Raw genomic sequence first — 12,576 nt, forward strand, 5'->3', positions numbered from 1 at the left:
CCAGAAAGAGTAGTTGGTGTGTGTTGCCATCTGTGTGAGATGTTTCTGGTTTCTTTTCATGGCTTTCCTGTAGTTGTGGAGTGCCTCCGTGTAAAGGTCCCTACAGCTTGTACCTAGCTCACTGGTTTTGACCACAATAATTAGAATTTAGAAAAGTTGGCATAAAATACATTAAAAAAGACAAACCTTTCTTGTGCAGGGAACTGGCCAGTCAAATTTATTTTGACCTTTTAAGCATAGGGTTACAGTCACAAAGTTCCTAAAGGGTCATGTTTCAAGCAACAGTAACAGCAAAGTTACCTGTCTTATGACTATTATGCAGATTAGACTTTTCAGGTATGTGCTGTGTGCCTGAAGTGAATTAATTTAGACCTGTGTCTGACTGATGACCCTTTAAAACTGTTCTTTACTAGCCTTGGGAGAAAGTGCATCAGAAACAAAATACAAAATTCTGAAGAAAGCTTCCAGATACCCTAGCCTTTTTGTATATGAATCATCACATGTATGTGTATGTATACACATATACACACACACAGAAACAAACAAACACACACACACACACACACACACAAAAGTTTTGTTCCCAAACTTTATACCAGAGATGGTTTTTGTTTAATGTATCTGGCTCTGCAGTCCTGGCATATTTTCATTTATCCTCATTAAAGGTTTGCTTTTCTTGCACCTTCCCTTCAAAGGTATGTGTGGCTATCTGCTAACCAAAATGAGGTTAAAGACATACTTGGAGTTAACCCTGTACACGTTGCACGATTATATAAGGATTAAGCAGAGTTTTAATTCTTTCCAAAGAAACACGTCAAAATGGTAGGGAGATTGCTGAATTTCCTGGCATTTTCTATAATGAGCAGACTTTTGTCCGTCGTAGAATTGGAGACCCCATGTTAAAAAACATATATCTTTCACTGGGTTGCTGTTAAATAGCTTGAGTAGTATTTACCGTTCCCATCTATTATATTAAATACAGCATTGCACATGATACACCTCCAGAGATTTAGGGGCCTGTGGGTAACAATGTAGGCAGCATACAGTATACATCCTCAATCTTGCCTGACTCTGTTGGCGAGTCTAATAAACAGGAGATTTAGAAACTATTGTTGTAATCCAAAAGTGGGGGCAAAGGAAGGTGAGGAGTCCCTCTCTTAATTCAGAGGCGAAGTTTACAGCAGCTAGAGGAGGATATCAGTCAGCAGTATGCTACTGATGTTATTTTGCTGCAGTAATGTGGTCTCTAAGGGAACCTGTGCTTGATGCATATACTACACAGCTAGGCTTTCCTGTAGCCCACTGCCTGCCTCTCTGCTGCTAGTTCTTTTAAATGGAGGCTACTGCTGATCCAGCAAGCAGGAGTGCTGCACACATGTACATCTTCCTCCGCCGTTTAGTGGCGTCAACTTATTAATTTCTTGCCTTCCAACTTTGGATCCATTGTGTTCCTGTCTGAAAACATTATGACTTCTGTCTGTGTGGCAAAATAATTAGCATACAGATGAGGAGCAATTCCTGTCTCTTGTACCTCGGGAAATGCACACACACAGAGAAGATGTGCACTGGAAAAAGTTGACTGGGTGAATAGCAAACAAATGGTGGACATTTGGAAGCACTGCAAGAGTTTGTGTTGTTAGCGTGAAGCTGGTTTGTCACAGATTTCTGGGTGAATATCTCGAAGATGGAAAAGCAGGGTGGCTGGTGTTTGGTGTTTGAAATGATTGCTTGACGGTGTGGCCTACTTGAAAGTGCAAAGTTGGACTGCATGCATAGATAATTCATTTGGACTACTTTGTTTTGCAATTTTCCTGCGTTCCATTTGATAGCCCATAAAGGTAAGCATGCCCTCTTTTATACTTTGTTATTTTGGCTTTCTGTTCAGCAACTGCAAGGAATTTGATTTGCTTGACAAGGGAACAAAAGAATAGGCTATTTCTTTTTATTGCATGCATTGGGGGGGATATATGAAATATTCTTGAGAGAACCTGATTCTTCTCCTAAGTCAAACAGGAATTTAGTGTTTTGTTTTCTGAAATGCACAGCAGCCATTATACAGTGTTTGCATCATTATTTTTTGTTTTTCTAAAAAGGAGAAAGTCAGACGGATAGTCTTAATAAATGTTGTTTCAGTTAAAATTTCAGAAGGAATTAATTCTGTGTGACATGCTTGTGAGAGAGTATATGTTTTCATTGACTGAAATATTGTGCCTTATATTGTGATTCTGAGAACCTTAACGACTGATACAAAGATGGCAAAGGGTGAAGGGAAGTATTATTTTTGTACTGCCAAATGCTATTCTGTATAGAAAAGCAGAACAGAGATAGCAAAAAAGGCCTATTTAAATGTAGACAGTAAAATCTATTATTGCAGTTACTCCAAAGTCTTTCACAGGACCTGAATATAATTTAGTCTTCTAGTAAGCTAATAATTGACTTACATGTTTACTGTATAATTGTGCTGGATATCTAGAATGTTTGGTTGAAAATGCCTTCCTTCTTTTTATGATATAAGAGTAGTTTTATCCTGTTATAATGGCCGTTAATCTCCTTAAAAACCGAGGTTTTCATTTTAACTGACCTAATTTTTTAAAAAGCCAAAAACAACCTATCCTGGTTGTGAGGTTGGAATTAAGCATAAATTATCCCTTAATTGTATTTAATTAGTCCTCTAGCCACTAGAAATTGACTGTGGAGTGTTTGGGGTTTTTTTTGTTTTTTTGGGGTCTAATTTAGAAGTATACCTCCTCACTTCTTTTCTTTGTAGAAAATATATGTATACTAAGGAGGTGCAAATCTTAAAATTTTGGGGTTCTCAGGCTACCTTTGATGAAATACCAAATATGAGAACTAAGTATGGTAAAAATGACACAATAATAATCAGACAAAGAATTGTTTGAGCAAACTGTTAACCCTTCATATGTAACAGCTTGCAGTTACTTTCGCTCATTGTTCAAGTTTGAATGCTGATCTTAAACTTAGTGGTTACCATCTAGTTAAATCACCATATGCATATGTATTTATTAAGTATAGTGAGATTATAATACAAAATAAAACCCAGATAAGTGAGAGAATCAAAAAGCTGTATAAATAAAAACATAATTGCTTTTTAAAAGATAGAGGTCCTGTTTTTGGCCACTGGGAAAAAAGTGAGCTGTACTGACAAGCTTACACAAAGAAAAAGAAAAAAGACAAAATAATTGAAAATGGGGGTGGGGTGGGGATTTTAAGAAAGAACTAAAAGGAGTACTTTGATTTTTAGCTTAGTTTATAGATTGTATTGTCTGATGAATTAATAAGTGTTAGGTGGCAAGCCTAAGAGCTTGGCATGCAAAATAGTTTGCTCATTGCCAGCAACAGCCCTTCTTTTGTGTTTGAGTATACACTGCTGAAGTATGTTCCTGCCACTGCATACGTGACTAGATTGTTCACCGAAGTTATTAATTTATAGTATGACTTTATGGTGAGCTATCTTGGTTTTTTGGGGGGAGATTTCCCTGTTCTTGTTTTCCATTATGAATCATTAAATTTGCTTTTTGAGGAACTCTAGTTTGTTTTGACTCTTCATAATTTCACATTATGCAGAAGTTGAGTCAATATACATATAAAAAATGAACATGTGGGTATACCCACCCCTATATATAGTGAGAGAGGTGTGTGTACTCACAAACCAGCTACAAACATTCTCATGGGAACTTTGCAAGTTGAATTCAGAAAGTGCTGTTCTGAATGTAATGAAGCAGTGGTGCCTTGCAGACATAACCATTGCTATACTTTATCAATAAACACACACACACACACACACACACACACACGAACTTAAGCAGGCACACAGTAATTATACTTTTTGACACAATGATAGTTCAAAATATAGCTGTTCTTTCAAATGCCATCCTTCAGAATCACATTTAGTAAGTGATCTCATTTTCTAGGATAACACTTGTATCAAGCAGAATAACTGCTGTTGTCATCATGTACCTCTTGCCATTATACTTCAACAAAATGTACCATTTTGTTATTGTTTGTTCCTTCTTTGATTGTAAGCAATGGGGAGGTTTTGTGGTGATATTTAAACTCTTATGAACCACAGAGCCCCAACATTTGCAAATTGTTTATTGGGGCAAGTAACTTGCCCACTGTAAATTCTCTCTAAGGTTTGTCAACAAAGTACAGTTCACCCATGCTAATAGTATATTGATTAAATGTGATTTCCTCCCATTAAAGTACATTATTCTTTTATTAGTACCAACATGTTTATGTGAAAAATTTAAAGTTACAAAATGATTGAAGGAGAATAGAGAAGTGGTTCGAGTCGCAAAAATGCCCAACAGACCATTAAAGTAAAATGTTTATTTTATTTATTTTATCTCGTTAGATATGGTGTGGATACCAAAGTTTAATATTGCTCCTTGGGAAAGGCTGCAAATATACATTTGCCACATAACTATGCTAGCCAGCTTGGATGTGAAATAATCAAGGCTGCAGGGCACCCCATAGAGAGCCATCACGTCTAGTATGGAGCAGTCTGGTAAATTGTGAACATACAGAAATCAATGTTGCATCTGCCAGTAGGCCCTTCGGTTCTCTGAAACTCCCACGTGTCTAATGAGTCTGGCCGATTGGTTTCAGACACTAGTTTCCTTCAGGATAAATTTAATGCATCTTGAGGGTCAGGCATAAGCAAATTGATTATAGCTCTGCACCAGGCAAACTCATAAACATCTGTAAGATTGAAGATTTTAAGGCCATTCAGCATCAGGGTCTGCTGTTTTCAAAACCCATCTCCCTCATCCCAGCATGGCATATCTCATGCCAGCATGGTGCTCTTGAATTGGGAAACTGATTAGAAAAAGGGCATGGTATATACTGATGTTCTATTTCTATCTGGCAATGATCCAGCTGTTTGTAAGTTGTGGGTTGTGGATTATGCTGCTCATTGCTAGTTGTTATTGGCCATGGGGTGGTAGGGAAAGCACTGTTTTAAAAATCATTTGCATGATAGGTTTTGAGCAGACAGCTACTTTGGTCTTGAACACAGCACAGTTAAAGCTTCTTTGTCCTCAGTGTCCATATATGCTGTTTATAACAGCAAAACCTTATTTATTTAGCTTCAGTTGCATGTTGTTCTAGGACTGGATGTTTTTAGCTTTCTACATTTTTCAACCTTCTAGAATTTATTTCTATTTTGGTTGTAGAAATGAAGAACATATTAAATAGTCAAGTTTGTGATGGATTAGCTTAAATGTTCAGGTGCTGGGTCCAACAGTCTATATGGTTCCACCTTACATTTTATACATATTGGGGTATTATTGGGGCAGAGGTAGTGTCAAAATTCATTTTTCCAAGCAAAATTTTGTCTTCTACCATCTCTGGTCAGGGCTGAAGAATATTACCAAGGGAATAAAATGTTATGCCTAATTTTAGTGTTCTTCTGCCTAATGTGCTGTGAATAAGTACCATGTTACAGCATTTAACTCTGTCCATCTCTGTCACTTCCTGAACATTTGTTCTTTTCATATAACCCCCCTCCCCCCAATGCTGTGAGCTCAGGATACTTGAGATTTGTTGTTTGAAGAAATTATGGAAGGGATGATCTTTTGCCTTTGAGTCCTGCCTCACATTTAACACCGGATGGGATGTTGTTTCTGCTTCTAGGCTGTACATAATGATTCTGCTATGCTTGATGGATCACACAACTGAAAACTCTGATACAAGGTGCTTTGGAAGGACTAACAGATTGGAGATGAAAAATATAGTTTAAACAATATTTCTCTTCAATCTGTCTTGAAGAAGGAATCATGACGTATTAGTACTTCCAAAGGATGTTCAATCAATGGGCCATGGCGCTATGAACTGAGGTTCTGACATGCTTTTTATAAGAGCACAGCTGAGGAGAACCTCTTGAATTAAAATGTATACTAAACCAGGGAAGCCTGGTTTATCCTTACTAGTATTGGGTCTTTTTGTCTCAGATTTTTTTTTTAAGAATTTGGGCTATGCAGGTAAATAAGTGGGCCAGTAAAATATGTTTCTCTCGTACCGCCTCTAGTTTAAAAGAGGGGTTGTTGTCAGTAGTAGTGGATTTGTACAACCATTTTTGGGATTGCAGCTGATGTGATAAAGCCAACATAGGATGATTTTGCCTCCATCATGGTGGTTAGTAGTGTTGTGACACACATACCCGACATATATCAGGCATGTTATGAGATTGCTTATCACCATACCCTATCTCAGCTCACATTCTGAAAGTTTTCTAGAGGTGGTGGGATATTATCTTGTACAGTGTTCTCTCTCACATACAAAACTTACAGGAAATTTATTGCAGAAAACATAACCAAGAAATGATTGTGGGGACCCACTCTGTTTAAAGTTGAGCTCATCTTAATGTGTTTGAGGGCTGCAACAAGAACACATTGGTACCAGTCCAGGCAAAGTCATTTGTCCTGAAGATGTATTAAAATAAAGAAGAGCTCTTTTGCAACTAGCTCCATTCACATTTAGTTCAGTGGGGCTTAAGCAGGATTGATTTTGTCTCTGGAGCTCTTGAATATGACTTTAACCATTGTGATTTCCGGGAGTTAGTGTGGCATAGTATTCCAAAGCAGCAGCTAGGGGTGGGAATGATTCCCACTTCAAATCCTTCCTCAGCCACAAAGTCATTTTGTGTGTCTCATCAACTTCCTTTAAAAATGCATATACTGTATAATATTGGCCTATCACAAAGGGTAGTTGATAGATTTATTGAGATTTGTGTATGTGAAGCATCAGACAAACATACATTATGACAAATAATTGAAGCAACGTGAAACCCTGTCCTAACCCTATTTACTCAGAATTAAATCTCCCAGAGTTCATTAGAACTTAGTTAGTAGAAGGCATGCTAAGGATTAGGGACACTAGAAACAATCCAGTTAAGTTTGAATTGTGGCCTTAAGTGTTGGTGGGTTTTTTTTGGAATGTGTCATTAAAAAGGTACATTAAAATGGTAAGCATAAAAGGGCATTAATGAATTTGACCAGAGGCTCATGGTTTGTTCTTTGTTATAGCTCATGGTTAGTCTGAATAAAACTTAACCACAACTCTGAGGTTGGACAACATGCCAAACCTAACTTTGTTTTAGCTTGGCGCAACTGCAAAAAGACAGGGGAGGAGCAAAGTGCCAAACTAAGCAAAGAATTGTCATGCTAAGCAAAGATTTGGGTTAGCATGACCGGGCCATTGTCTTCCAAATATTTTATTGGGAACCAGAGTAGTCTTGATAAAGCATGTTGTTAGCAAAATGTGATTGTCAACAGGTTGTATACTTTTGAATACCATAAAATTTATAATTCACAATAGTGTCCCAAATTGACCTCGTAATTATCAGTACCTTCGATCCATTTGATAGTCCAAGGGACTAGCTAGTCAACTTTGTTCCCATTTCCAAATATCCTGAAAAACTACTATGCTTTTGACAAGTTTAAAAACAATATTTCCCCAAGGGATTAGCTACACATATACAGCAGGCCAAGAAATGTTCTCATTTGCACCCCTCCAAGGACAAGTTATTGTACCTGTTTACAAATGAGAGAGAGTCACTAATGATCTAAACAGTAATAGGCTGAAATATTTTACTGGTTATCAATAATATTAACATTTAAATGCCAGCAAATTAAGATTTGGTAGAAATCAGGAACTGATGATACTATTATGATTTAAACAATTTCATTGTCAGTTCCTTGGACTTAAAATCCAGATCACTAATGGATTTTTTTCTTCTTCCTAGCAGACTTGTCAACAATCTGTCTGTCATGACCATCTACTGCCTTTGGATTGTGGACAGAATGTTCAGTGATAGCATTAAAAATTATGTATGCAAACTGAGAGCACAAGATTGTAGGGCTGCACTTAAAAACGAGCTGTCTTGGAGTATGCTTTATTTATTCAAATTTCTATCCAGCCTCTTCCCAAATGTTCAGGGTAGATGATGGCAAATTAGCAACATGCACTGATTTTAGTAGCATGATTTTGTTTTAACACATCAAAATGCTACACTCTCATCTATATGGTGGCACAACCTTGCATGCTAAAAGCTTCTTGTGCATTATAAACTGCTTACAGCTATTCTTAAAAAAAAGCTCAAGTGTTTGACAAACCTCTGGGTGAAGGCAGTTGCCCAGTTTTAAGGCAGCCCTAAGAATACTTCAGTTTCTGCTGAATTTTGGCAAATAGATGGTATTGTTAAGATAGCTCTTTCAGCCAGTCTGAGAACAGATTTGACTTTAGGCAAGGGTATGATCTTTTTAAATATATTGGGCATAAGCCATTATGCAGATTCAACATTTGTGGCCCAGCATGCATATTGCCATTAGTATACAACATTTACATGGGTTGTGTGTGCGTCTCAGGTGTGGAACTGACTCAATGCAGTGCTGAGCCAAAATAAGTCCAGTTACCTACTTTCTTTGTCGAGAGATGGATTTATTTCTTTATTTAATTTGTATCCTGCCCTTTCTTCCAAATGCGGCCAGGGTGGCAAACAAGGGATAAATCAATAGAACACATTAAAAATGATTCTAATACATACTGGGAAAGATATCAGATTAAAAGGCTTGTTGAAAGAGGGCGATTTTCAGTAGGTGCCAAAAAGACAACAGAGATGGCACCTGTCTTAGATTCAAGGAAAGGGAATTCCAAAGGGCAGGTTTTGTAATGTAACCTATTCATAGACATTTAGAAACTTTGGAGCAACTGGGTTTCTCAGTTTGTTTTTACACAGACTTGCATGGAACTTGATTTCTCTATTCGTTTTGATTTGCAGCTGAACATGTGAAAGGAATCAAGTGAAAAGCATTGTGTTTGAAATGTGTGCTGATGTAAAAGTTCTGTCTGCTCTGCTTGATCTCTGATAGCTTATTGACACATGCAAACCACCTCCTGACACTGTAGTTATAAAGTATTGAATATTCATTTGTGAACAAGTTCATGTTCTAGGATTTTCTGCGTGCAGATACAATTGCAGTTACTCTTCATTTTTAATATGTTTCTCCCCCAACATGGAGAATACTACAGCTGGACCTACCCAGATACATTTATAAAATAAAAGGAAAATAATCATAATATTGGCCTGGGTTGCATGACAGCTTAACTATGGCTTACTAGGTCTCTGCTCGCTTGCAGAGAGAGGCTTATACCCACTTTGCTCCCTACCTTCTAGTTCTATCTCTGCATGGTGCAGGAGCTAAGCCGCTGTTTGGCTTAGTTTATTGTTTGAACCCATTTCATGGTTAAGCTCTCTCCTTAACTACAAGGTCTAACCAAGTACATCCTGCCATACAGGAGTGGATATCCTGTTACTACATGCTCATGAGTGAAGGGAAGCGGTTCTGGATTAATGAGCATGGAGTGCAAAAGTGGGTGGCATGCTCTTAATGGATGTGGTAAAAATTAACATGGGAAACCCTCTTGGCATAGTGTTAGCATCTCAAGCAAAACATTCCAGTTTGGGTGAAAAGCCCATATCTGGCTGCTGTCTAGAATGCACATGTGGATGGTTCTATGCTGGAGCCATTTGGTGAATTTCAGGTACTCCAGGCTGCAGTTTTACAGGTATAGCTGATGCCAGCTGTGAGGTCCTGTCATTCTTATTACATCTGCTCTGCATAATTACCTTCCAGTAGTCCCCACCACTTTTGCTAATGTATTATTACTAAGAAGCAGGAGACCTTGTAGAAAAGACTACATTCTATTTTGTTTCTTCTCAACCTTCTGCTGCAAATTCAGATAGCTTTTAGTTGTGCTAATGCTGTTTCAGACCTTGATCTCATATTTTATTGTGCACTCACCAATACTAAAGAAGCTGGGCACCAGCAGAGTTCTCTTGCAGTATTTTGACCCAAGATTGCTTGCTTGCTTCTTGTGGAGGCCTTTAAAATTCAAGCTCTTCTTTTCTACTGATACATTCTGGCAACTGATTCCTTTGCTCATGGTGTGTGTCTCTGATGATGGTGTCACCCTACGTCAGCAACACAGGCTGATGACCCTTCATGCCTTCACCATGAAAGGTTTCTAAGGTCACCTTGCTGAAATTTTATTTCTCCCCATCCCACACCTAACTACCAAAAGTGACCAAATTGAACCAGATATGCTTGTCTACAGCGGTAGACCAGACCCCTAATGACATCTGCCCACTGGTCAGTGTGGAGCGGGTGAAAAAACCTCACCAGCCACAATGAGCAACCAGTGAGCAAAAAGTTCCTATATAGCCCCAAACCACCCTAGCCTGCACTGAGAATCAAGGAGGGAGGGCATGTGCCACCAACAGAGGAAGAGGGAGTGAAGTTGGATCCCCCCCCCACTGTATCGTGTGCAGGGTGAGGAGATTTCACCCCTCCCATATCCAAGAATCTCCTGATGAGTCTGCTGATTCTCCAGAGAGGAGGGGCGGTGTTCTGCTCTCTACTTATTCCGCTCCAGCCTAAAGTCAGTCAGTCAGTGTGTCGGAGAGAGAGAGACTGAGTGTTAGAGATCGTGTGTATAGATAAGGTTGCTGCTAAGAGCAGCTGCAGACACTCAGTGCAGTGCAGCATTCATTTATGCTTAGACCTATTTAGCTCTGTATATAGTTGTGTATAATAGTTGTAGATAGAATAAAGAAGATATTCTACAGAGCTGCTCTCCGAGTCGTTTATACTCTGCTATACTCTGCTATACTCTGCTATGCGACGACTGTCTTCTTCTTGGAGTGAATCCGGTGCTCACAACTCTAAGCTGTGAGTCCACAGCACTTTGACCTGTTCCTGTACAGAAGGTGGTCTCTGGAAGTGCTACCCAGCTCGCCTAGCCCAGTCGGGGCTGAAGTGTCTGAGTCCAGTTGGTGGCACTGGCTCAAGGGCGATGCTGACACAGGGGAGTTATGTGGTGATGTGAGGCATTACCAGGAAACAAGGCCTGACTTCCTGTCACCTCTACAGGTTGCAAAGGCATCCTGCTGCTGAGAAAGGGTGGCTGAACAGCATTTTGTGGCAGGCTGCCATTACTATGATGACATCGCGAGGGCTTACCTTCCCACACTGGTGACTGTCCCTTGCCCTCTTCTGGAGCTGTGGGAGATTAGAACGAGCTATATAAAAAAGCCTCCCCTTTAATAAAGGCTGAAGCACAGATTTTTAAACCTGTGAAATCTGGATCCCTGTCAGACTTAATGCATTGTTCCTTAATGCATCCAACAACTATTAATTTCTTTCATATTAATTCCTATTTCAGTGTTAAGAGTGTTGTTGTTTTCATTTGGTTTATCTGACTAAGCATGTTTTGATGTAGTGAAATTAAACAGTCATGTCTATAAAATGACAAACGCAAATTTTCATTCAGAGCCTCTTCATTTTGAGATACAGCTTTAGCGCTTGCCAGTTGCCAACTACTTTCCAGTTTAGAGTCAGCACTTTTGAGGCAGAAATAAATTTGTAAGGATACCAATAGAAGTAAACACTGTAAATGCAATCTAACAAAAATCTGCCCGATTACGTAAAACTCCAAAAAATATAGCCTTTCTCTTCTCCCAGTTCTAGCAGTGACTTCAGGAAAAAGAGCGATGATTTCAAATTAGTCTGGAGCAGCTCCCTTATCTATCTAATAAACCAAAAGTCTGCCCAAACAAACAAATAACAGTGAAACAAGAGAAGGGGCAAACTGACCTTTCCAGGACAAAGAGTTTCATGACTTCCACAAATTAGGCAGATGCTCATTAGAACTATACCTGATCAAGATATGTTTCCTGACCAAATCTAATATTAATCCTTTTTTCCACACTGAAAAGCATAATGGTCATGTGTGATGCATTTAAACTTCAGTAAGGTTTGGCTTTGTAAATATAAATTAAAGTATGGAAAGTTAAATTTGCTGGACAGCTAAGGAAAAAACAAAGCTGTTATCATTGCTCCCTTTTTTTAATATAGGTGGCAACATGCATGGTACATTTCACACCCAAGAGTATCTTCTGATGTATAGTGAAGCTATATTTAGATTGATGATGTTCTTGAGTGTGCTTATTTCAGTACAAAACAGTCCCATTCTGTTGCAAATTAACTACAATCAGATGTCTAAATCTTCCAAATTAGTTCATCTCTGAAGGCTTCTATCCACACCAATTCCATTTATAATTAAAGGGAATTTTATTTGCTAGCCATGATCTGTCAGGGATATTTCATTTTCAGGACAGACATAGAATGATTATCGTCTTTAGTGCTGAAGTACACAGGAGCTTTAGCAACTTTATGGAGAAGATACATGAGAGGAAGAATGTGTGTGGTCCATGCTGCTTTTGTTTACACTCCTGCTGCTGAAGCACAGTGTATGGACCTCTCCACATCCACCCTGAAGCCCTTCCCCAGAGTGAGATGTAAGCTGTCTTTACATCTGGAGTTAACTCATCTCACTGTGGGGAGGAGATGCCCAACTTTGCTCTGATCTTTACAGAGGGTAGTTCAAAAACAGGAAGCTAGTTCTGCATTTCACTTGTCCCTTGCATTTCTGTAATTCTGAAAGTGTGGAACAATAGAACATAGGAAACTGTCCTATATGAAATCAGTCCATTGA

General features: G+C 38.7%; 1 protein-coding gene across 18 annotated transcripts in view; it reads left to right on the plus strand.

Annotated features, from left to right (window-relative positions):
• Positions 1–12,576, plus strand: part of MYT1L (myelin transcription factor 1 like) — a 284,247-nt gene that overhangs the window by 7,036 nt on the left and 264,635 nt on the right. The window contains exon 1 of one of the 18 annotated variants that reach the window (XM_053380762.1): positions 702–1,838. The exons of the other annotated variants lie outside the window; for them this stretch is intronic. The gene's annotated coding sequence lies outside the window, so the exon portion shown is untranslated. Of the gene's footprint in view, positions 1–701; positions 1,839–12,576 lie in introns of those variants that run through there. 18 annotated transcript variants of the gene reach the window in all.

The sequence above is a fragment of the Podarcis raffonei genome, chromosome 3 (assembly GCF_027172205.1).
Source record: "Podarcis raffonei isolate rPodRaf1 chromosome 3, rPodRaf1.pri, whole genome shotgun sequence".
Classification (NCBI taxonomy): domain Eukaryota; kingdom Metazoa; phylum Chordata; class Lepidosauria; order Squamata; family Lacertidae; genus Podarcis; species Podarcis raffonei.